The sequence below is a fragment of the Tamandua tetradactyla genome, chromosome 2 (assembly GCF_023851605.1).
Source record: "Tamandua tetradactyla isolate mTamTet1 chromosome 2, mTamTet1.pri, whole genome shotgun sequence".
NCBI classification, from domain to species: Eukaryota; Metazoa; Chordata; class Mammalia; order Pilosa; family Myrmecophagidae; genus Tamandua; species Tamandua tetradactyla.
The window spans coordinates 111,905,621-111,927,700 of NC_135328.1; the positions used below are offsets into that span (position 1 = coordinate 111,905,621).

Here is a 22,080-nt window from a genome sequence, read left to right on the forward strand (position 1 = left end):
CTTAGATAATTTCTCTCTATATTGCATGGGTCTTCTTGTTTTCCCAGTCCCACGGAGATAAGTGAAGGACTCTAATCGCAGCAACAGTTGTCAATACCTAGGCAAGGAGGATGAAAGAACAGTGCATCCTACCCAGTGTATTAGAAACCTCTCAAGTAGCACAGCAGTCTTCAGCTACTGAAGCTGCACCTAGCCACAAAGTGTTTCCATGTGTCTACTTTTTCTTCACCTTGGTTTCCATGATTTATGATGGTGATAATGAATACACTATCTATTAATCATTGATTGTATCAAGTACTTTTATAGATATCACATTTTTACTTTGATCTATAGATTAAATTTATATAAATACAAAAAATATAGTTCATTATTATTGTTGTTGCAAAAGTGGCCAACTACATATCATATCACCTTTTTTTTCTTTGGATGATTCCAGTTTCCAAAACTGTCTGTCTATACCTGTCTTCTATCTGATGCCTCTGAGAAATCTTCAAAAGATATAGCCTTGGCCACTCCAGCTGCTGCATGTTCTCTGAGTTCCAGGCTCCTGCCACACCAGTGCAGCCAACACCATCGTCTCTCTCCAGCCACCATCATGACCATCTACCACGGCCTCATCAGCCATGATGAGATATTCTCCAACACTTACAAGATTCGGGAGATCACAGACGGGCTCTGCCTAGGGGTGGAGGGAAAGATGGTCAGTAGGACAGAAGGTGGTGTTGATGACACACTCATTGGTGGAAATGACTCTGGTGAAGGCAGGAAGGTGAAGGTACTGGAAGCAGAGTCAGCACCGGTGTTGAGAGTGTCATGAACCATTATTGCAGGAAACCAGTTTCACAAAAGAAGCCTACAAGAAGTACATCAAAAATGACATGAAATCAATCAAACACAAACTTGAAAAACAGAGACCTGAACAGGTAAAACCTTGTACGACAAGGGCTATAGAACAAATCAAGCACATCCTTGCTAATTTCAAAAACTATCAGTTCTGTAATGGTGAAAACACAAATCCAGATGATATAGCTGCTCTTCTGGACTACCATGAGGATGGTATGACCCTATATATGATTTCCTTTAAGGATGGTTAAGAAATGGAGAAATGTTAACAAATTTGGCAATTCCTTGGATCTATCACCTGTTATTATAACAGGCTGCTGCTTTTTATCGACATAACACCAGGACTTAGATAGATGGACAGATGTTATCTTGAACTTATTTTGACCTTGATTATTTGGAGTGGAGGCATTGCTTTTAAGAAAATCATGCTGTCATGGTCAGGTTCATGTGTCAACTTGGCCAAGTGGTGGTACCCGTTTGTCTGGTTGGGCAAGTGCTGGCCTGTCTACTGTGATGAGGACATTTCATAGAATTAAATCATTATCATGTCAGCTGCATCCACATTTGTAATCAGCCGAGGGGAGTGTCTTCTGCAATGAGTAATGCTTAATCTAGTCACTGGAAGCCTTTAGGGAGGATTCAGAAGAGACAGGCTCTCTTTCTGCTTTGGATGACAAGCCTCTCCAGTGAATTCGTCCAGACCCTCCATTGGAATCATCAGCTTCACAGCCTGCCCTGCGGATTTTGGATTCTGCGTTCCCATGGTCACATGAAACACTTTTATCAATTTTATATTTGTGAGTGTTCCCTGTTAATTCTGGTTCTCTAGAGAACCCTAACTAATACATCTTGGTACCAGGAGTGGTTCTTAAGAAACAGAATCCTAGAAAATGGGTTTCTATGAATGGTTTTCTACTCTGACTGGACTCAAAGGCACTAAGGACTCTGATTCCCATAATCAGAATGACATTCCCAATCCATGGAGTGAGTTGGCAAAAGAGATAGTCAAACTATCACCATTTGAGTCTCCTAATGCTTCGCTTGTATGAAGCCAGGCTGCAGGGGATAATGTTTTTGACACCTTTACAGACTTTTGTCGAAATAAGAGGTATAGAGATGTTGGCTGGTTGTTGTTAGATACACTGGATACACTAAGGACTGAATGGGATGGGCTTAAGGCTTCAAACAAGAAGTTTAAGCACTGCCTGACAGAGGTAGAACTTTCTATGAGTATCCTGAAGGAAAATCTTATTTCCTGTAGCCGTAACTTGAAACCTCTGAAAATCAGACTCAGAGTCTTATTGTTACAGTAGCAACTTTACAACATAAACTGAAATATCAATGTTGCATGGTGTCTGCCATTAAAGTGAGGGCATTGATTGAAAAGAAGTAAGACTCTGAAAAATGGGATGGTGACATATGGATTGATAATAATGTCGGGGGTGAGGTTGAAATCCTAGATCATGCTGAGTCTTCTCTAGATAACCCTGCAATAGACTACCCTGAGGACATAGCCACCCCACCTCCAGCCTGCCTTGAGGAGTTGGCCACTCAACCTCCTTCTGAAGGGATTAGCCCTAGAGTGATTAATCCTGTTTCACCAGATGAAACTGCAAATGAATGCCCTGACTAGGAAGATATTTCTAATTCTTTTCATGGCCCAGACCCACCGGCCCTCATTTCTTCCAGACCTATAACTAGACGAAAGTCCCAACAGGCCCCTAAAGGTGAGATACAAAGTATCACACATGAGGAGGTACATTATACTCCAAAAGAACTGTGTGAGTTTTCCAATTTATACAGACAGAAATCAGGGGCATATGTGTGGCAATGGATTTTAAGGGTGCGAGATAATAGTGGAATGCATATAAGGATGGATCAGGCTGAATTTATTGATATGGGCCCACTAAGCAGAGATTCTGCATTCAGTGTTATAGCTTGAGGGGTTAGAAAAGGTATTAACAGTTTGTTTGGATAGTTGGTTGAAACATGGATAAAAAGGTGGCCGACGTTACCTGAGGTTGAAGTGCCAGAAATGTCCTGGTGTAATGTAGATGAGGGGGTTCAGAGGCTTAGAGAGATTGGAAGGTAAGAGTGGATTTATCATACAAAACCTGCTCTTACCCCACAGGAATGTCTGGAGGATGCACCTTTTACTAGAACAGTGAGAAATAAATTTGTGAGACTAGTACCATCATCCCTGAAGAGCTCTGTAGTTGCACTTCTGTGTAGGTCAGATATTTCTGTAGGAACTGCTGTCACTGAGCTCGAATCCTAAACCACTGGGGATGACCAGATCCCGAGTGGTAGAAGCCAGGTGGCAGCACTTAACTGCCAAAGACAGGGTAGACATGTCTATTATAATAGACAGCAAACTGAAGCAGGAGTCAAAATTATATGACTTGCAGAGATTTCTGGCATTGGCTAGTAAATCATGGGGTGCCTAGAAATACAATAGAAGGGCAGTCTACTAAATTCTCGTTTGAGCTGTATAAACAAAAGAGTTCTAGGTCAAGTGAACAGAAGTCTAACCTGAATTACAAAAACACAGAGTCATGTCCCCTTAATCAATTTCCAGACTTGAGGCAGACACACCCAAAGCCTCTTGAATGAAGGGGAGGCCAGGTCCTTTTGGGGGAGAACCCTGTTACACTGTGACAAAATTATACTGTTAATCTTCCTCCAAGCCTTCCCCAAGGAGACCAACGGCCTTTTACCAGGGTAAGTAACTGTGCATTGGGGAAAAGGAAATGATCAGACATTGTGGAGATTATTAGACACTGGTTCAGAAGTGACATTAATTCCAGGGGACCCAAAACTCTGGTCCACCAGTCACAGTAGGGGCTTATGGAAGCCAGCTTATCAATGGAGTTTTAGCATTTAGGTCTGTCTCACAGTGGGTCCAGTGGACCCCCAGACACATTCTGTAGTTACTTCCCCAGTTCCACAATGCATAATTGGAATAGACATACTGAGTAACTGGCAGAATTCCCACACTGGCACTCTAATTCATGCAAGTGAGGGCTATTACGGTGGGAAAGGCCAAGTGGAAGCCACCAGAACTGCCCCTACTGAGTAAAATAGTAAATCAGAAGCAATACCATATTCCCAGATGGATTGCAGAGATTACAGCCACTCTTAAGGATTTCAAGGATGCAAGGGTGGTGATTGCCACCACATCCCCATTCAACTCTCCTATTTGGCCTGGGCAGAAAACAGATGGGTCTTGGAGGATGACAGTGGATTATCATAAGCTCAAGCAGGTGGTAAATACAATTGCAGCTGCTGTTCCAGATGTGGTATCAATGCTTGAGCAAATCAATACATCTCTTGGTACCTGGTATGCAGCTGCTTTTTTCTCAATAGCTATTAGTAAGGGCCAAGAGAAACAGTTTGCTTTCAGCTGGCAAGGTCAGCAATATACTTTCCCTGTTCTACCTCAGGGGTATATCAACTCTCCAGCCCTATGTCATAATCTTGCCTGCAGGGACCTTGATCGTTTCTCCCTCCCACAAGACATCACACTGGTCCATTATACTGATGATATCATGTTGATTGGACCTAGTGAGCAAGAAGTAGCAACTACTCTAAAGTGTGTGTCAGAGAATGGGAGATAAATCCAACAAAAATACAGGGGCCTTCTACCTCAGTGAAATTTCTAGGTGTCCAGTGGTATGGGGCATGTTGAGATATCCCTTCTAAGGTGAAGGATAAGTTGCTGCATCTGTCTCCTCCTACAACCAAAGAAGAGGCACAACACCTAGGTTGTCTCTTTGGATTTTGGCAAAAACATATTCCTCATTTGGATGTGCTACTCCAGCCCATTTATCAAGTGACCAGAAAAGCTGCTAATTTTGAGTGGGGACCTGAACAAGAGGAGGCTCTGCGACAGGTCCAGGTTGCTATACAAGCTGCTCTGCCACTTGGGCCATATGATCCAGCAGATCCAATAGTGCTGGAAGTGTCAAGTGGCAAACAGAGATGCCATTTGGAGCCTTTGGCAGGCTCCTATAGGAGAATCACAACAAGACCCTTAGGATTTTGGAGCAAAGCCTTACTATATGCTGCAGGTAACTACTCTCCTTTTGAGAAACAGCTTTTGGCCTGCTACTGGGCCTAAGTAGAGACTGAACGCTTAACCATGGGCCACCAAGTTACCATAAGACCTGAGTTGCCTATCATGAGCTGCGTATTGTCTGACCCACCAAGCCATAAAGTTGGGTGTGCACAGCAGCCCTCTATTGTAAAATGGAAATGGTATATACGAGTTAAGGCCAGAGCAGTTCCTGAAGGCCCAAGTAATTTACATAAAGAAGTGGCCCAAATGCCCTTGGTCTTCACTCCTGACACATTACCTTCTCTTTCCCAGACTAGAGCTATGGCCTCTTGGGGAGTTCCTTACAGTGAACTGACTGAGGAAGAGAAAACTTGGGCCTGGTTTACAGCTGCACAATATGCAGGTACCACCCAAAAGTGGACAGCTGCAGCACTACAACCCCTTTCTGGGGTACCCTTGAAGGACAGTCGTGAGGGAAAATCTTCCCATTGGGCAGAACTTTGAGCATTGCACCTGGTTGTTCATTTTGCTTGGAAGGAAAATTGGCCAGAGGTGCGTTTGTATACTGACTCATGGGCTGTTGCTAATGGTTTGGTTGGATGGTAAGGAACTTGGAAAGACTACAATTAGAAAATTGGTGACATCGAGGTCTACAGAAGAAGTATGTGGATAAGTCTTTTTGAGTGGGCTAAAAACATGAACATATTTATGTCCCATGTGAATGCGCACCAGAGGGTGATTTCAGCAGAGGAAAGTTTTAATAATCAAGTGGATAAGATGACCCATTCGGTAGATACCGATCAGCCTCTTTCCCCAGCAACTCCTGTCATTGCCCAATGGGCTCATGAATAAAAGTGGTCATGGTGGTAGGGATGGAGGTTATGCATGGGTTCAGCAAAACAGACTTCTACTTACCAAGGATGACTTGGCTACAGCCAAGTACCCGATGAGTACCCGATCTGGCAGCAGCAGAGACCCACACTCAGCCCCCAATATGGCACCATTCCCTGAGGTGACCAGCCAGGTACATGGTGGCAGGTGATTACATTGGACCATTCCCTTTATGGAAGAGGCAGCAATTTGTTCTAACTGGAATAAACACATGCTCTGGATATCAGTTTGCTTTCCCTGCACGCAGTGCTTCTGCCAAAACTACCATCCGTAGGCTTACAGAATGCCTTATCCATCATCATGGTATTCCACATAGCATTTCTTCTGATCAAGGAACACACTTCACAGCAAATGAAGTGCAGGAATGGGTACATACTCATGGAATTCTCTGGTCTTACCATGTTCCCCATCATCCAGAAGCAGGTAGATTGAGAGAACAGTGGAATGGCCTTTTGAAAACTCAATTATGATGCCAAGTAGGTGGCAATACCTTGAAAGGCTGGGTTAATGTTCTCCAGGAAGCTGTGTATGCTCTGAATCAGCATCCACTATATGGTGCTGTTTTTCCCATAGCCAGGATCCTTGGGTTCAGGAACCAAGGGGTGGAAATGGGAGTACCACTAACTATTACCCCTAGTGATCCACTGAAAAAATTTTTGCTCCCTGTCCCTACAACCCTGAGCACTGCTGGTCTATAGGTTTTAGTTCCAAAAAGGGAAGTGCTTCCACCAGGACAAAGAACAGTGATTCCTTTGAACTGGAATCTAAGACTGCCATCTGGTCACTTTGGGCTACTCATGCCCCTGGATCAACAAGCCAAGAAGAGGACTGCATTATTGTCTGGGGTGATTGACCCTGACTATCAGGAGGAAATAGGACTGCAACTACACAATGGAAGTAAAGAAGAGTTTTCTTGGAATATAGGAGATCTCCTAGGGCATCTTTTTAGTGCTACCATGCCCTGTGATTAAAATCAATGGAAAACTGCAACAGCCCAATCCAGGGAGGACTACCAATGGGTCTGAAACTTCAGGAATGAAGGTTTGGGTCATCCCACCAGGCAAAGAATCACGGCCAGGTGAAGTGCATACTGAGGGTAAAGGGAACATGGAATGGGTAGTGGAAGAAAGTAGTGATAAATATCAACTATGACCATGTGATCAGTTACAGAAATGAGAACTGTGATGCTGTTTTGTTCTTGTTATACTATTTAAGTTGTAAGATATCAAGCTTAAGAATGAATATTACCCAGGGACTTGTACCCTATTCTGGAGAGAGTTAATGTGTTTCCAGTTATATGCAGGACAGTTGAGTATTTATAGGTGAAAGAAAAAAATGTGTTTTAATGTTTTTATTTAGAAATTAGGTATGGTTTAAGGTGATATATTTAGCTGCCAAGGTGACAAGGGGTGGACTGTCATGGTCAGGTTCATGTATCAACTTGGCCAAGTGGTGATGCCTGCTTGGTTGGGCAAATGCTGGCCTGTTGTGATGAGGACATTTCATAGAATTAAATAATGATCATGTCACTGCATCCACAGCTGATTCCATCTGTAATCAGCTGAGGGGAATGTCTTCTGCAAGAAGTGATGCTTAATCTAATCACTGGAAGCCTTTTAAGGAGGATTCAGAAGAGACAGTCTCTCTTCCTACTTTGGCTGGCGAGCCTCTCCAGTGGAGTTTGTCCAGATCGTCCATCAGAATTGCTGGCTTCACAGCCTGCCCTGCAGATTTTGGACTCTGTGTTTCTGTGGTCACTTGAGACACTGTCACAAATTTTATATTTGTGAGTGTTCCCTGTTGATTCTGTTTCTCTAGAGAACCATAACTAATACACATGTCATGCATGTTGTCTAAAAATAAAAATGCATTTAAACTAAAAAAAAAAAAGATACAGTCTTGTTCTTCCTGGAAGGGTTATACTCTTACTACAACCATTATCTTGCAATGTTCACCTGCTTTTTATTATTTGTTTCAATGTATAACATTTGGTAGAACCACTGACTTCCTCTTTACAGTAAATAAGAACTTTGGCCACATATGTTTCTTGATGATGATTGTATAATGATATAGCTTTTGCAATATGACTGTGTGATTGTGAAAACCCTGTGTCTGATGTTTCTTTTATCTATGGTATGGACAGATGAGTAAAAATATGGATTTAATGAATAAATAATAGGGGGAACAAATGTTAAAATAAATTGGGTAGAGGGAAATATTAGTGGTCAATGAGAGGAAGGGGTAAGGGGTATGGTATGTGTGAGTTTTTTTCTTTTTACTTTTTATTTCTTTTTCTCGAGTGATGCACGTTCTAATAAATGATCATGGTGACAAATATACAACTATGTGATGATATTTTGAGCCACTGATTGCACACCAAATATGGAATGTTCATATGTTAAGAATGTTCGTGTTTGGATGTTATTTGGTTTTATCAATAAAAATTTAAAAAAAAAAGAACATTGCCCACAAAATGGAAGGCTAGCATCCAGCAAAAATACATTTTTTTATTCAAATGAATGTCACGTTTCATCCAACAATTCGCCCTTCTGCTCTGGCTTGAAACCACACTCAGTACAACTTGGAATTAAAAGAAGAATAAATTTAGACACAACTACAACCCAAAGCATTTATGAATATTTTTAAGTTCAGGTGTTTGTTTTATTGAAGAGATGGAAGAAAATATCAGGGCTCACAATCTTACTCAGCACCATCTCTATCATCAACACCTCGGCTTAATCTCTCATCATCTCTTGTCCAGATTTTTACCATACTCACTTAAATAATTTCCAGAATAAATCCTACCTAATGCATCTTCCATCCTGCCACCCCATCCAAAATTCCTTCCCTCCTTCCTTCCTTTCCCTATGAATGAGAAGTTTAATTTTTATTATGGAACTTTTCAAATGTATGGAAAAGTAATGTGAGTAATAAATTAAATGTATCCATCCACCAGTTTCAACAGTTCACAACTCATGGCCAACTTACTTTCATCTATATTCTTATCCCCAATTACACTGCAGTAAATTTCAGGTATCACATAATTTCCGTTGTGAAGAGTGCAAGGTAGGAACTCTTTTTAAAATCTACGTAAAAACATTTTCACACTTAAAAATTAAATATAATTCCTTAATAGCAACAAATTCAGCAGTGTTCACATTCCACTGATCATCATATGCATTTTTAATTTACTACTGGAATCAGGATCTAAATAATATGGACCATATACTGCACTTGGCACTATGTCTCCTAAGCCTCTGTTATGTAGAGGTTCCCTCCCTTACCCCTATCTTCCCTCATCCCTTCCTCCCTTCCTTTTGTTGTTATTAAATAAAATGGGCTGTCCTGTTTGGGTTTTGGTAATGGCATCTCTGTGGTATCCTTTAGCATGTCCCTTTGTTCTCTATAAATTTCTTATAAATTGGTGATGGGATCAAGAGGCTTGATCTGATTCAAATTCAGTACTGTAGGCAAGAAAACTTAAGTGGTCTTACGTACTTGCATCAAGAGGCACAGAGGAACTGCTTGTCTCTCTCTATCCATCACCAGTCACTGCCTAGGTCTATTAAATAATTAAGAATCACAAGGAAGATCGTGATATCTTATTATCCCTTCTTGAGTTTCTAGCTGGAAATCTTCTATACAAAAATTGCTTTTCCTGCCCTCTTTCTCCGCCGGCCCGCCGAGCCGAGCCGAGCCGCCCGCCCTCCTCCTCCCCCCTCTTTCTCCGCCGGCCCGCCGAGCCGAGCCGAGCCGCCCGCCCTCCTCCTCCCCCCTCTTTCTCCGCCGGCCCGCCGAGCCGAGCCGAGCCGCCCGCCCTCCGCCTCCCCCCTCTTTCTCCGCCGGCCCGCCGAGCCGAGCCGAGCCGCCCCCCCGCCACCTCCCCCCGCTTTCTCCGCCGGCCCGCCGCGCCGAGCCGAGCCGCCCGCCCGCCTCCCCCCCCCTCTTTCTCCGCCGGCCCGCCGAGCCGAGCCGAGCCGCCCGCCCTCCTCCTCCCCCCTCTTTCTCCGCCGGCCCGCCGAGCCGAGCCGAGCCGCCCGCCCTCCTCCTCCCCCCTCTTTCTCCGCCGGCCCGCCGAGCCGAGCCGAGCCGCCCGCCCTCCTCCTCCCCCCTCTCCTCCCCCTCCTGCTCCGGCTGTTCTCCAACCACCACGGTGCCCTCTTCCCCCGCCTTCACCATGCTCCTCCGCCACCAGCCTCGACAGCCTTGCCGCCCTCACCTTTCCTCCTCCAGAACAGCTACTGGGGGAGTGGAGATAATACAGAGCAGCTCCCGGAACCACGAGGGAGATCAAAGGGACAGCGTACCCCATCCTGGAACGGCTGACTATCTGGGAGAACCAGCTCCGGTGAGATCACCAAGGGGCACGGGCTTTCCTGGGTGGGACGGCAAGCGACCGGAGTCCCTCTCTTCCACCTTCCTGGGCCAGCTGGTAGAATTGGACAGGCGGTCCCCTTAGGCCGCAGCGGCTGGTGCCCCCACCACACGAGGCCCCCCGGAACAACTGAGATAGTTGGGCCGGAAATCCCCAGACTGCGGAGAACAGTGACCGGGGGATCCCTTCCAAACACGTGACTCCCCCGTCGGCTGGGAACAGTATACTCTCCCGGGCTGTGACAGCTGGCGCCCTCCCGCCACGCTTGGTGCCCCGGGCCGACTGGCTAATTTGGCCGGACGCTCTCCTGTGCTGCGACGGCCGGCGACCCTCCCCGCGTTTGGAACCCCGGGCCGGCTGGCATTCTTCCAAGACGCTTCGATTACCGAACCTCCCCTACGGCGAGAGTTTTCCAGAGTTGAGGGACCCACAGCAACTTTCGCTGGTGGAACCCACAGACAGGCGTGTGCCACGAGCGCCACCTACTGGGCAGGATAAGAAGAACAGAACCCAGAGATTGCACAGAAAAATCTTTCAACCTGTGGGGTTGAACACCCGGGGAAATCTGACTAAATGCCCAGACGCCAGCAGAAGATAACGGATCACGCTCAGAAAATTGAACACATGGCCCAGTCAAACGAAGAAACCAATAGTTCAAATGAGATACAGGAGCTGAAACAACTAATGCTGAATATACGAACAGAAATGGAAAACCTCTTCAAAAATGAAATCGATAAATTGAGGGAGGACATGAAGAAGACATGGGCTGAACATAAAGAAGAAATAGAAAAACTGAAAAAACAAATCACAGAACTTATGGAAGTGAAAGATAAAGTAGAAAAGATGGAAAAAACAATGGATACCTACAATGACAGATTTAAAGAAACAGAAGATAGAATTAGTGATTTGGAGGATGAAACATCTGAATTCCAAAAAGAAACAGAAACTATCCGGAAAAGAATGGAAAAATTTGAACAAGGTATCAGGGAACTCAAGGACAATGTGAACCGTACAAATATACGTGTAGTGGGTATCCCAGAAGGAGAAGAGAAGGGAAAAGGAGGAGAAAAACTAATGGAAGAAATTTTCACTGAAAATTTCCCAACTCTTATGAAAGACCTAAAATTACAGATCCAAGAAGTGCAGCGCACCCCAAAGAGATTAGACACAAATAGGCGTTCCCCAAGACACTTACTAGTTAGAATGTCAGAGGTCAAAGAGAAAGAGAGGATCTTGAAGGCAGCGAGAGAAAAACAATCCGTCACATACAAGGGAAACCCAATAAGACTATGTGTAGATTTCTCAGCAGAAACCATGGAAGCTAGAAGACAGTGGGATGATATATTTAAGTTACTAAAAGAGAAAAACTGCCAACCAAGACTCCTATACCCAGCAAAATTGTCCTTCAAAAATGAGGGAGAAATTAAAACATTCTCAGACAAAAAGTCACTGAAAGAATTTGTGACCAAGAGACCAGCTCTGCAAGAAATACTAAAGGAAGCACTAGAGTCAGATACAAAAAGACAGAAGAGAGAGACATGGAGAAAAGTGTAGAAAGAAGGAAAGTCAGATATGATATATATAATACAAAAGGCAAAATGGTAGAGGAAAATATTATCCAAACAGTAATAACTCTAAATGTCAATGGACTGAATTCCCCAATTAAAAGACATAGACTGGCAGAATGGATTAAAAAACAGGATCCTTCTATATGCTGTCTACAGGAAACACATCTTAGACCCAAAGATAAATATAGGTTGAAAGTGAAAGGTTGGGAAAAGATATTTCATGCAAACAACAACCAGAAAAGAGCAGGAGTGGCTATACTAATATCCAACAAATTAGACTTCAAATGTAAAACAGTTAAAAGAGACAAAGAAGGACACTATATACTATTAAAAGGAACAATTAAGCAAGAAGACATAACAATCATAAATATTTACGCACCGAACCAGAATGCCCCAAAATACGTGAGGAATACACTGCAAACACTGAAGAGGGAAATAGACACATATACCATAATAGTTGGAGACTTCAATACACCACTCTCATCAATGGACAGAACATCTACACAGAGGATCAATAAAGAAATAGAGAACCTGAATATTATTATAAATGAACTTGACTTAACAGACATTTATAGGACATTACATCCCACAACAGCAGGATACACCTTTTTTTCAAGTGCTCATGGATCATTCTCAAAGATAGACCATATGCTGGGTCACAAAGCAAGTCTTAACAAATTTAAAAATATTGAAATCATACACAACACTTTCTCGGATCATAAAGCAATGAAGTTGGAAATCAATAATAGGCGGAGGGCCAGAAAATTCATAAATACATGGAGGCTCAACAACACACTCTTAAACAACAAGTGGGTCAAAGAAGAAATTGCAAGAGAAATTAGTAAATACCTAGAGGCAAATGAAAATGAAGACACAACATATCAAAACTTATGGGACGCAGCAAAGGCAGTGCTAAGAGGGAAATTTATTGCCCTAAATGCCTTTATCAGGAAAGAAGAAAAGGCAAAAATGCAGGAATTAACTGTCCACTTGGAAGAACTGGAGAAAGAACAGCAAACTAATCCCAAAGCAAGCAAAAGGAAAGAAATAACAAAGATTAGAGCAGAAATAAATGAAATTGAAAACATGAAAACAATAGAGAAAATCAATAAGACCAGAAGTTGGTTCTATGAGAAAATCAACAAGATTGATGGGCCCTTAGCAAGATTGACAAAAAGAAGAAGAGAGAGGATGCAAATAAATAAGATTAGAAATGAAAGAGGAGACATAACTACTGACCTCACAGAAATAAAGGAGGTAATAACAGGATACAATGAACAACTTTACGCTAATAAATACAACAATTTAGAAGAAATGGACAGGTTCCTGGAAAGACATGAACAACCAACTTTGACTCAAGAAGAAATAGACGACCTCAACAAACCAATCACAAGTAAAGAGATTGAATTAGTTATTCAAAAGCTCCCTAAAAAGAAAAGTCCAGGACCAGACGGCTTCACATGTGAATTCTATCAAACATTCCAGAAAGAATTAGTACCTACTCTCCTCAAACTCTTCAACATAATCGAAGTGGAGGGAAAACTACCTAATTCATTCTATGAAGCCAACATCACCCTCATACCAAAACCAGGCAAAGATATTACAAAAAAAGAAAACTACAGACCAATCTCTCTAATGAATACAGATGCAAAAATTCTCAATAAAATTCTAGCAAATCGTATCCAACAACACATTAAAAGAATTATACATCATGACCAAGTAGGATTCATCCCAGGTATGCAAGGATGGTTCAACATAAGAAAATCAATTAATGTAATACACCATATCAACAAATCAAAGCAGAAAAATCACATGATCATCTCAATTGATGCAGAGAAGGCATTTGACAAGATTCAACATCCTTTCCTGCTGAAAACACTTCAAAAGTTAGGAATACAAGGGAACTTCCTTAAAATGATAGAGGGAATATATGAAAAACCCACAGCTAATATCATCCTCAATGGGGAAAAATTGAAAACTTTCCCCCTAAGATCAGGAACAAGACAAGGATGTCCACTATCACCACTATTATTCAACATTGTGTTGGAAGTTCTAGCCAGAGCAATTAGGCAAGAAAAAGAAATACAAGGCATCAAAATTGGAAAGGAAGAAGTAAAACTATCACTGTTTGCAGACGATATGATAATATATGTAGAAAACCCAGAAAAATCCACAACAAAATTACTAGAGCTAATAAATGAGTACAGCAAAGTAGCAGGCTACAAGATCAACATTCAAAAATCTGTAGCTTTTCTATACACTAGTAATGAACAAGCTGAGGCGGAAATCAAGAAACGCATCCCATTTACAATCGCAACTAAAAGAATAAAATACCTAGGAATAAATTTAACCAAAGAGACAAAAAACCTATATAAAGAAAACTACAAAAAACTGTTAAAAGAAATCACAGAAGACTTAAATAGATGGAAGGGCATACCGTGTTCATGGACTGGAAGACTAAATATAGTTAAGATGTCAATCCTACCTAAATTGATTTACAGATTCAATGCAATACCAATCAAAATCCCAACAACTTATTTTTCAGAAATAGAAAAACCAATAAGCAAATTTATCTGGAAGGGCAGGGTGCCCCAAATTGCTAAAAACATCTTGAGGAAAAAAAACGAAGCTGGAGGTCTCGCGCTGCCTGACTTTAAGGCATATTATGAAGCCACAGTGGTCAAAACAGCATGGTATTGGCATAAAGATAGATATATCGACCAATGGAATCGAATAGAGTGCTCAGATATAGACCCTCTCATCTATGGACATTTGATCTTTGATAAGGCAGTCAAGCCAACTCACCTGGGACAGAGCAGTCTCTTCAATAAATGGTGCCTAGAGAACTGGATATCCATATGCAAAAGAATGAAAAAAGACCCATCTCTCACACCCTATACAAAAGTTAACTCAAAATGGATCAAAGATCTAAACATTAGGTCTAAGACCATAAAACAGATAGAGGAAAATGTTGGGAGATATCTTATGGATCTTACAACTGGAGGTGGTTTTATGGACCTTAAACCTAAAGCAAGAACACTGAAGAAGGAAATAAATAAATGGGAGCTCCTCAAAATTAAACACTTTTGTGCATCAGAGAACTTCATCAAGAAAGTAGAAAGACAGCCTACACAATGGGAGACAATATTTGGAAATGACATATCAGATAAAGGTCTAGTATCCAGAATTTATAAAGAGATTATTCAACTCAACAACAAAAAGACAGCCAACCCAATTACAAAATGGGAAAAAGACTTAAACAGACACCTACCAGAAGAAGAAATACGGATGGCCAAGAGGCACATGAAGAGATGCTCAATGTCCCTGGCCATTAGAGAAATGCAAATCAAAACCACAATGAGATATCATCTCACACCCACCAGAATGGCCATTATCAACAAAACAGAAAATGACAAGTGCTGGAGAGGATGCGGAGAAAGAGGCACACTTATCCACTGTTGGTGGGAATGTCAAAGGGTGCAACCACTGTGGAAGGCAGTTTGGCGGTTCCTCAAAAAGCTGAATATAGAATTGCCATACGACCCAGCAATACCATTGCTGGGTATCTACTCAAAGGACTTAAGGGCAAAGACACAAACGGACATTTGCACACCAATGTTTATAGCAGCGTTATTTACAATTGCAAAGAGATGGAAACAGCCAAAATCTCCATCAACAGAAGAGTGGCTAAACAAACTGTGGTATATACATACGATGGAATATTATGCAGCTTTAAGACAAGATAAACTTATGAACCATGTAATAACATGGATGGACCTAGAGAATATTATGCTGAGTGAATCTAGCCAAAAACTAAAGGACAAATACTGTATGGTCCCACTGATGTGAACGGACATTCGAGAATAAACTTGAAATATGTCATTGGTAACAGAGTTCAGCAGGAGTTAGAAACAGGGTAAGACAATGGGTAATTGAAGTTGAAGGGATACAGACTGTGCAACAGGACTAGATACAAAAACTCAAAAATGGACAGCACAATAATACCTAATTGTAAAGTAATCATGTTAAAATACTGAATGAAGCTGCATCTGAGCTATAGGGTTTTTTTTGTTTTTGTTTGCTTGTTGGTTTGTTTGTTGTTGTTGTTTTTTACTATTACTACTACTTTTATTTCTTTTCTTTATATTAACATTTTATATCTTTTTCTGTTGTGTTGCTAGTTCCTCTAAACCGATGCAAATGTACTAAGAAACAATGATCATGCATCTATGTGATGATGTTAAGAATTACTGAGTGCATATGTAGAATGGTATGATTTCTAAATGTTGTGTTAATTTCTTTTTTTTTTCTTTCCGTTAATAAAAAAAATAAAAAAATTAAAAAAAAAAAATTGCTTTTCCTTATCAACCATTTGATTATCCTAAACTGTAGTTTTACACATTGTACTGAAAACATCTCACAATCCAAACCTGTGCTATTTTGTCAGGTTCACCTTATGCCACCTTCACCCTTCCCCAACACACATATTTTCCTCAACAAGTGTGATGGTATACAAGAAATATGTTTCAAGATATTTTCTTCTATTCCCATATTTAATAATTGCTCACATGTATTAGGCCATTAAGAAATGTCCGCTGACTGGGGGAGTGAATGAGAGTCCCAGATATATGTAACTGATTTTATCATACTTATAATTATGCTTGATTTCAAACAAATTCAGACTTTCAGATGCTCATATTTAATGTCAGAATTCTTTTCAATGTGAATACAATAATGCACTGACAAGTCATATTAACTCTCAATGCAACCTTAGTGGTGACTTAAATGAATTATACTGTAAGAGATAAATGTTCTTCTAGAATAGATTTGGTACTATGCACTCTTAGCAATAGGAAGTCATCCATTCTCAAGTATTTTATTTTCTATCCCTGCAGTAATTAGGCCATCACTGTAAAGAGGGTCAGGAAACATTAGCATTTCAAAGAGAACACTAAACTAATCTTCATGCACAATGAGAAGATTTTATTCTGAAGAATAGCATTTATCACTCCTTTATTCTCAAAAAACCCTCCCCTTGCCTTATACCACCACACACGTAGGTTTTTTTCTTAGGCATCTCACCTCTCATTCCATGTCTACTTTCAGTTCATTCTTTCTACACAGTCAACTAAGTTCTGCTTTGATCCTACATTGGCTCCCTAGGCAATGTCATCTGATTATCACCTTATTTCCTTCCCACATCTTTCCTTTGACTTTTAGACTAACATATGCAACTTCCTACATCTCCCCTGAAATCTTGCAGGTACCTCCCAGTGAAGAAGTGAACATCATCTTCTTCCTCCCCAGGCATACTCTTCTTCATTGCTTAGGATCTCAAAGAACAGCACTGCCCATGCAGTCAGCCAAACCAGGGGCATGCCTTCAGCCAGGACCTCTCCCTCTCTTCACAGCCAATCAACTTCCCATTCTTTTGGGTTTTTTTCCCGTATACTACCTATTCTTGAACGAAACCACATTTCTCTATTTCTACTTTCACCACACTTGTTCTAGCCCTGGACTATGGCCAAATTCTCCCACTTAGCCTCCCTGTGTCTAACACTCTGAGTCAATCCAGAGTAATCTCGTAAAATTTACTTTATTGCCTTGCTTAAGATACTTTGGAGACTTTCTGCTCTCTGGGGATAGAAATAAAAGTTAACATCCCTTCCAAAGGCTTTGCATGATCTGGATACAGTCTTCTTGACTCCATGCAGCATCCCCAACTCCCACTTCACCCCAGTGACATTTGGCTTCTTAACTTATTAAGAACACTATATTCTTTAAGGAAGGAATAAGGCATTTGCACACAAGCTTGTCCCCTCAGCCTGGCTACATGTTTATGCCCCTCCACTTTAACTTCTCACTGGAACATTGCTTAAACATAGTGTCTTCAATAAACCCCTCCTGACACACACACCATACTCACTGCCACCAACAGAACTAGGTCAGGATCTCTTGCTATAATACCTATAGTGTCCTATGTTTCTTCTTTACAGCACTTGCTACAATCACAATTAAATAATTGTGTTCTTAGTATGAGGGTCTTCTTTTTATTTGTGTTGTATGGTTTTTAAAGTTAGCTTCCCTATCTAAAATCGGAAGTCTATGAATACTAAAGGGCCAGGGATTTCCAATCTTAGTCATTCTTCTCCTAATTACTAACACAGACCCTGACATACAGTACAGTATAAATAAATATTTGTTGGATAAGGAAAAGAATCAATCATTTGATAAGGTAAAGCAATTTTCACTCTGTAATGGGTCATAGGGATTCGGGAGCTTTTGTGTCTGTGCCAAAGTAAAATCTTCTACTAAGACATACACATTCATCTAGACAAATTATTAATAAATATGATAGCTGCAATCTTGGGTTTGCCCACCCAATTTCATTCAGCTAACATGCATAAAGCATCCTTTAATCAGCAACAATTTACCCACTCGACATACTTTACTAAGTGTCAGTTATAAATAAAATGCTAAAAGCTACACACTCTTTGAAAGTTCCAGATGGTTATCAGAGGCCAATTTTATCCCCTCTGATGCCCACTGGCATGGTGTCTGACATTTAGAGGTTGCTAAAGCATTTTAATTGTCTTATTTTTTGAGATAATGAAGATTTCATTGGGAAACATAAGTAGATAAGAATGAAATGATTATGAAACGCTTTGTGTCCAAGCCATCCTTCACTCACAGCAATAAAAGGATCCTCCACTCCATCATTTAAGATACACAGTTTATTGCACTTAAACTGTAATGATAGAAGATGAAGATCAAGGTAACTGACCACAGATTTTAAAAAGACTTAAAATGGAGTCAAATACCATCCCTTGTAGAAGACCACCACACAATATTCCAAAGATCTCTTTGAGAATATTATCCCATGTATTCATAAATTTTAGAGCCATTTGATAAAAGAATTCCATGAACAATTAGGGAATCTCACAAACAATTGGAGAAAATTCTGATTCTCAGTGCTACCAAGCATAGCTTTGTTGTTACAACTATTATTAAATGTTCTTGACTTGTACTTATTTAGGACCTAAGCTTTACTAGTTGTACTGGTTTGAAACTGTTAAGTACCCCAGAAATGCATGTTCTCTTAATCCTAACCCAATCTTGTGGGGGCAGACCTATTGTTGGGTGGAGCCTTTTGATTAGGCTGTTTCCATGAAGATGCGGCCCACCCAATTGTGGATGAGACTTTTTAATTAGATTTTCCATAGAGATGAAACTCTGACCATTAACGGTGGGTCTTAATTAGCTTACAGGAGTCATTTAAAGAAAGAACATTTTGGAGAAAGTTCAGACACAGATGCTTGGAGATGCTGCAAGAGCCGTTTAAAACTAGAAGCCCCAAGAGAAGGACTTCAGATGTCAATGTATCTTCCCATGTGAGAGAGAAATCCCAGACTCTACTGGCCTTTCTTGAGTAAATGTATCCTCTTGATGGTGCCTTATTTTGGACATTTTCATGGCCTTAGAACTGCAAATTTGTAACCTAATAAACTCCCCTTGTAAAAGCCAATCCACTTCTGGTACATTGCATTCCACCAACATTAGCAAGCCAAAACACTAGTAATTTTAAGTTCAAATCTTCTATTTCCTTAGTGATTTTTTTCTATCTGCTTTATTTATCAGTTTTTAAGATATGGGTGTTGAAAATCTCCTAATATATCTGTGGATTTATCTCTTTCTCCTCTTGACTCTGTTAAGACTTTGCTTTGTATATTTCACATTATGCTATTATAAATTTAGGATTATTATTTTTCTTGATGGACTATTTATATTATGAAATGCCTTTTATCTCCACCAATATCACTTTCCTTAAAGTTTATTTTGACTGATACTATTAAAAATTCACAGCTTTTTTGGTCAGTGTATATATGTTGTACCAATTTAATATTATTTTGCTTTCAAATGATATGCATCTTTGTATCTAACATGTTTCTTATAAGAAGCATATAGTTGGGATTTGTTTTATATACAGTATAGCAATATATGTCTTTTAAATGTAGTTTTTAATCCATTTACATTTAGCACAGTCACTAATATAGATCACTTTAATGATCTTTATTAAAGTGTCTATAAAGTGTCTTTATAGACACTTTAATCTGACATCATACCATTTTTCTCCATTTACTTTTTAATTCTTTACATACTTATATGTTTCTATGTTTTTCCTTTCTTGCCTTTTTTTGGAGTAATGTTTAATTATTTCACTTTCCCCTTTATTTTAATTTATATATACTTTTTTCATATTTTATTAGTTAATTGGCAATTAAAGCTTACATTTCAGATTTAACCTGCCAACCTTAAATTTAAACTTTTTACACTTTCCAGAAAATACAAGAACTTAAAACACTTTAACTCATTTATCTTCCTTCCTCCTTTTGTATTCCTGTCATGTATTTAACTCTATGTTTATTTAAAACTCCATGATAAATTATTGCTGTTTCATGCAGTTGATATTTATTTAGAAGATTTATCCAACAAATTTATTCTCCTTGTTGTTCTTCAGTCATTTCTACAGAACATCTATTCAGCATGAGATATCATTCCCACATTTTGTGATGAAAATATTCAAATATATATCAAAGTTGAAAGAACTTTAAAGTGAACAATCATATGCCTACCACATAGATTTCACATAAACATTTTCATATATTCATTACAGCATGTAATTTCAATTTCTCCCTCCCTCTATCTATTCACCAATTCATTTTATTTTCTGATGGGTATATAAGTAAGGTGCAGATGTCACTGTACTTCCTGCTAATACCATGGGATTCACATCATGATCTAGAGTTTCAAATTTGACCCAGTTATTTTATTTTCAGGTAAAATTTATATAAAAATGCACAAATCTTAAGGGTACCATTCAATGAGGTTTGGTGGATATGTAGTGGGATCTCTTTGTAATTTTAATTTACATTTCACTGATAGGATGTTGATCACTTTTTCAGGTTTTAATTGGTCATATTATAAAATATATGTTCAAATCTTTAGCACATTTTTAATCAGGGTGTTTATATTTTTATTGAGTTGTAGAAATTATTTTTATATAATGTATTATCACCCCTTTGCCAGACATATATGCTTGAAATATTTTACGGTCTGTAGGTTCCTTGCCGATCCTCTTAATATCTATTTTTTAGTTTTTATGCAGTCTTACTGAGATATATTCACATTCAAAGTACAAAAGTACAAAATATAATCATTCAAAGTACAAAATCAGTAGCTGACAGTATCAACATATAGTTGCACAATCAATCCACAAGCAATTTTAGAACATTTTCAGTACTCCAAAAATAAAAAATTACATTCCCAAAATCCCATAACCTCCTTGTCTCCTTATTATTTATTTGCTTTTTTTCTATTTGTTTTCTTACTCATCTGCACATACCCTGGATAAAGAGAGTGTCAGTACCAAGGTTCTCACAATCACATGGTCACACCATAAAAACTATGTAGCTATACAGTCATCTTCAAAAATCAAGTCTACTAGATTACAGTTCAACAGCTTCATGTATTTCCTTCCAGCTTTCCTTTAATATTTTTACCAAGAAATCTCTAAACACATACAGTCCAACCACATTATAGAATCAATGGCTCACAATATCATCACACATTTGTGTATTCTTCACCAAGATCATTTTCAAATATTTGCATCACTGCAGAAAAAGAGATAAAAAGAGAAAAAAGAACACATATATCTCACATCCCTTACTCCTCCCACTCACTGACCCAGAGTATTTCAATCTACCCAATTTTTACTCTTTATTGTCCCTATTATTTATTTCTTATCCTTATTTTTTTTTTTACTCATCTGTCCTGCTCCTGGATAAAAGGAACATCAGACACAGGGACTGAACACAGTCCTCTTCAAGAATCAAGGTGACTGAAACAGCTCAACAGTTTCAGGTATTTCACTCTAGCCACTTCAATACACCATAAACTAAAAAGGGATATCTGTATAATGCATAGGAATAATGTCTAGGATAACCTTTCCACTCTGCTTAAAATCTCTTAGCCACTGAGACTTTATTTTGTCTCATTTCTCTCTTCCCTCTTTTGGTCAAGAAGGCTTACTTATTCTCATGATGCCAGGTCCTGGCTCATCCCCAGGAGTCAAGACCCATACTGCCAGGGAGATTTATATACCTGAGAGTCATGTCCCATGTAGGAGGAAGGGCAGTGAGTTCACCTGAAAAGTTGGCTTAGAGAGAGAGGCCATATGTGAGTAATGAAAGAGGTTCTTGGTGGGTGACTCTTAGGAATAATTATCAGTAGGCTTAGCTTCTCCTTTGCAGGAATAAACTTCATAAGGGCCAGCCCCGAGATTGAGG

At 39.9% G+C, this 22,080-nt stretch overlaps 1 pseudogene; it reads left to right on the top strand.

The window, feature by feature from the left end:
- Positions 1-595: 595 nt before the first annotated feature.
- LOC143673680 (translationally-controlled tumor protein-like) lies at positions 596-1,112 on the top strand (annotated as a pseudogene).
- Positions 1,113-22,080: the final 20,968 nt, after the last annotated feature.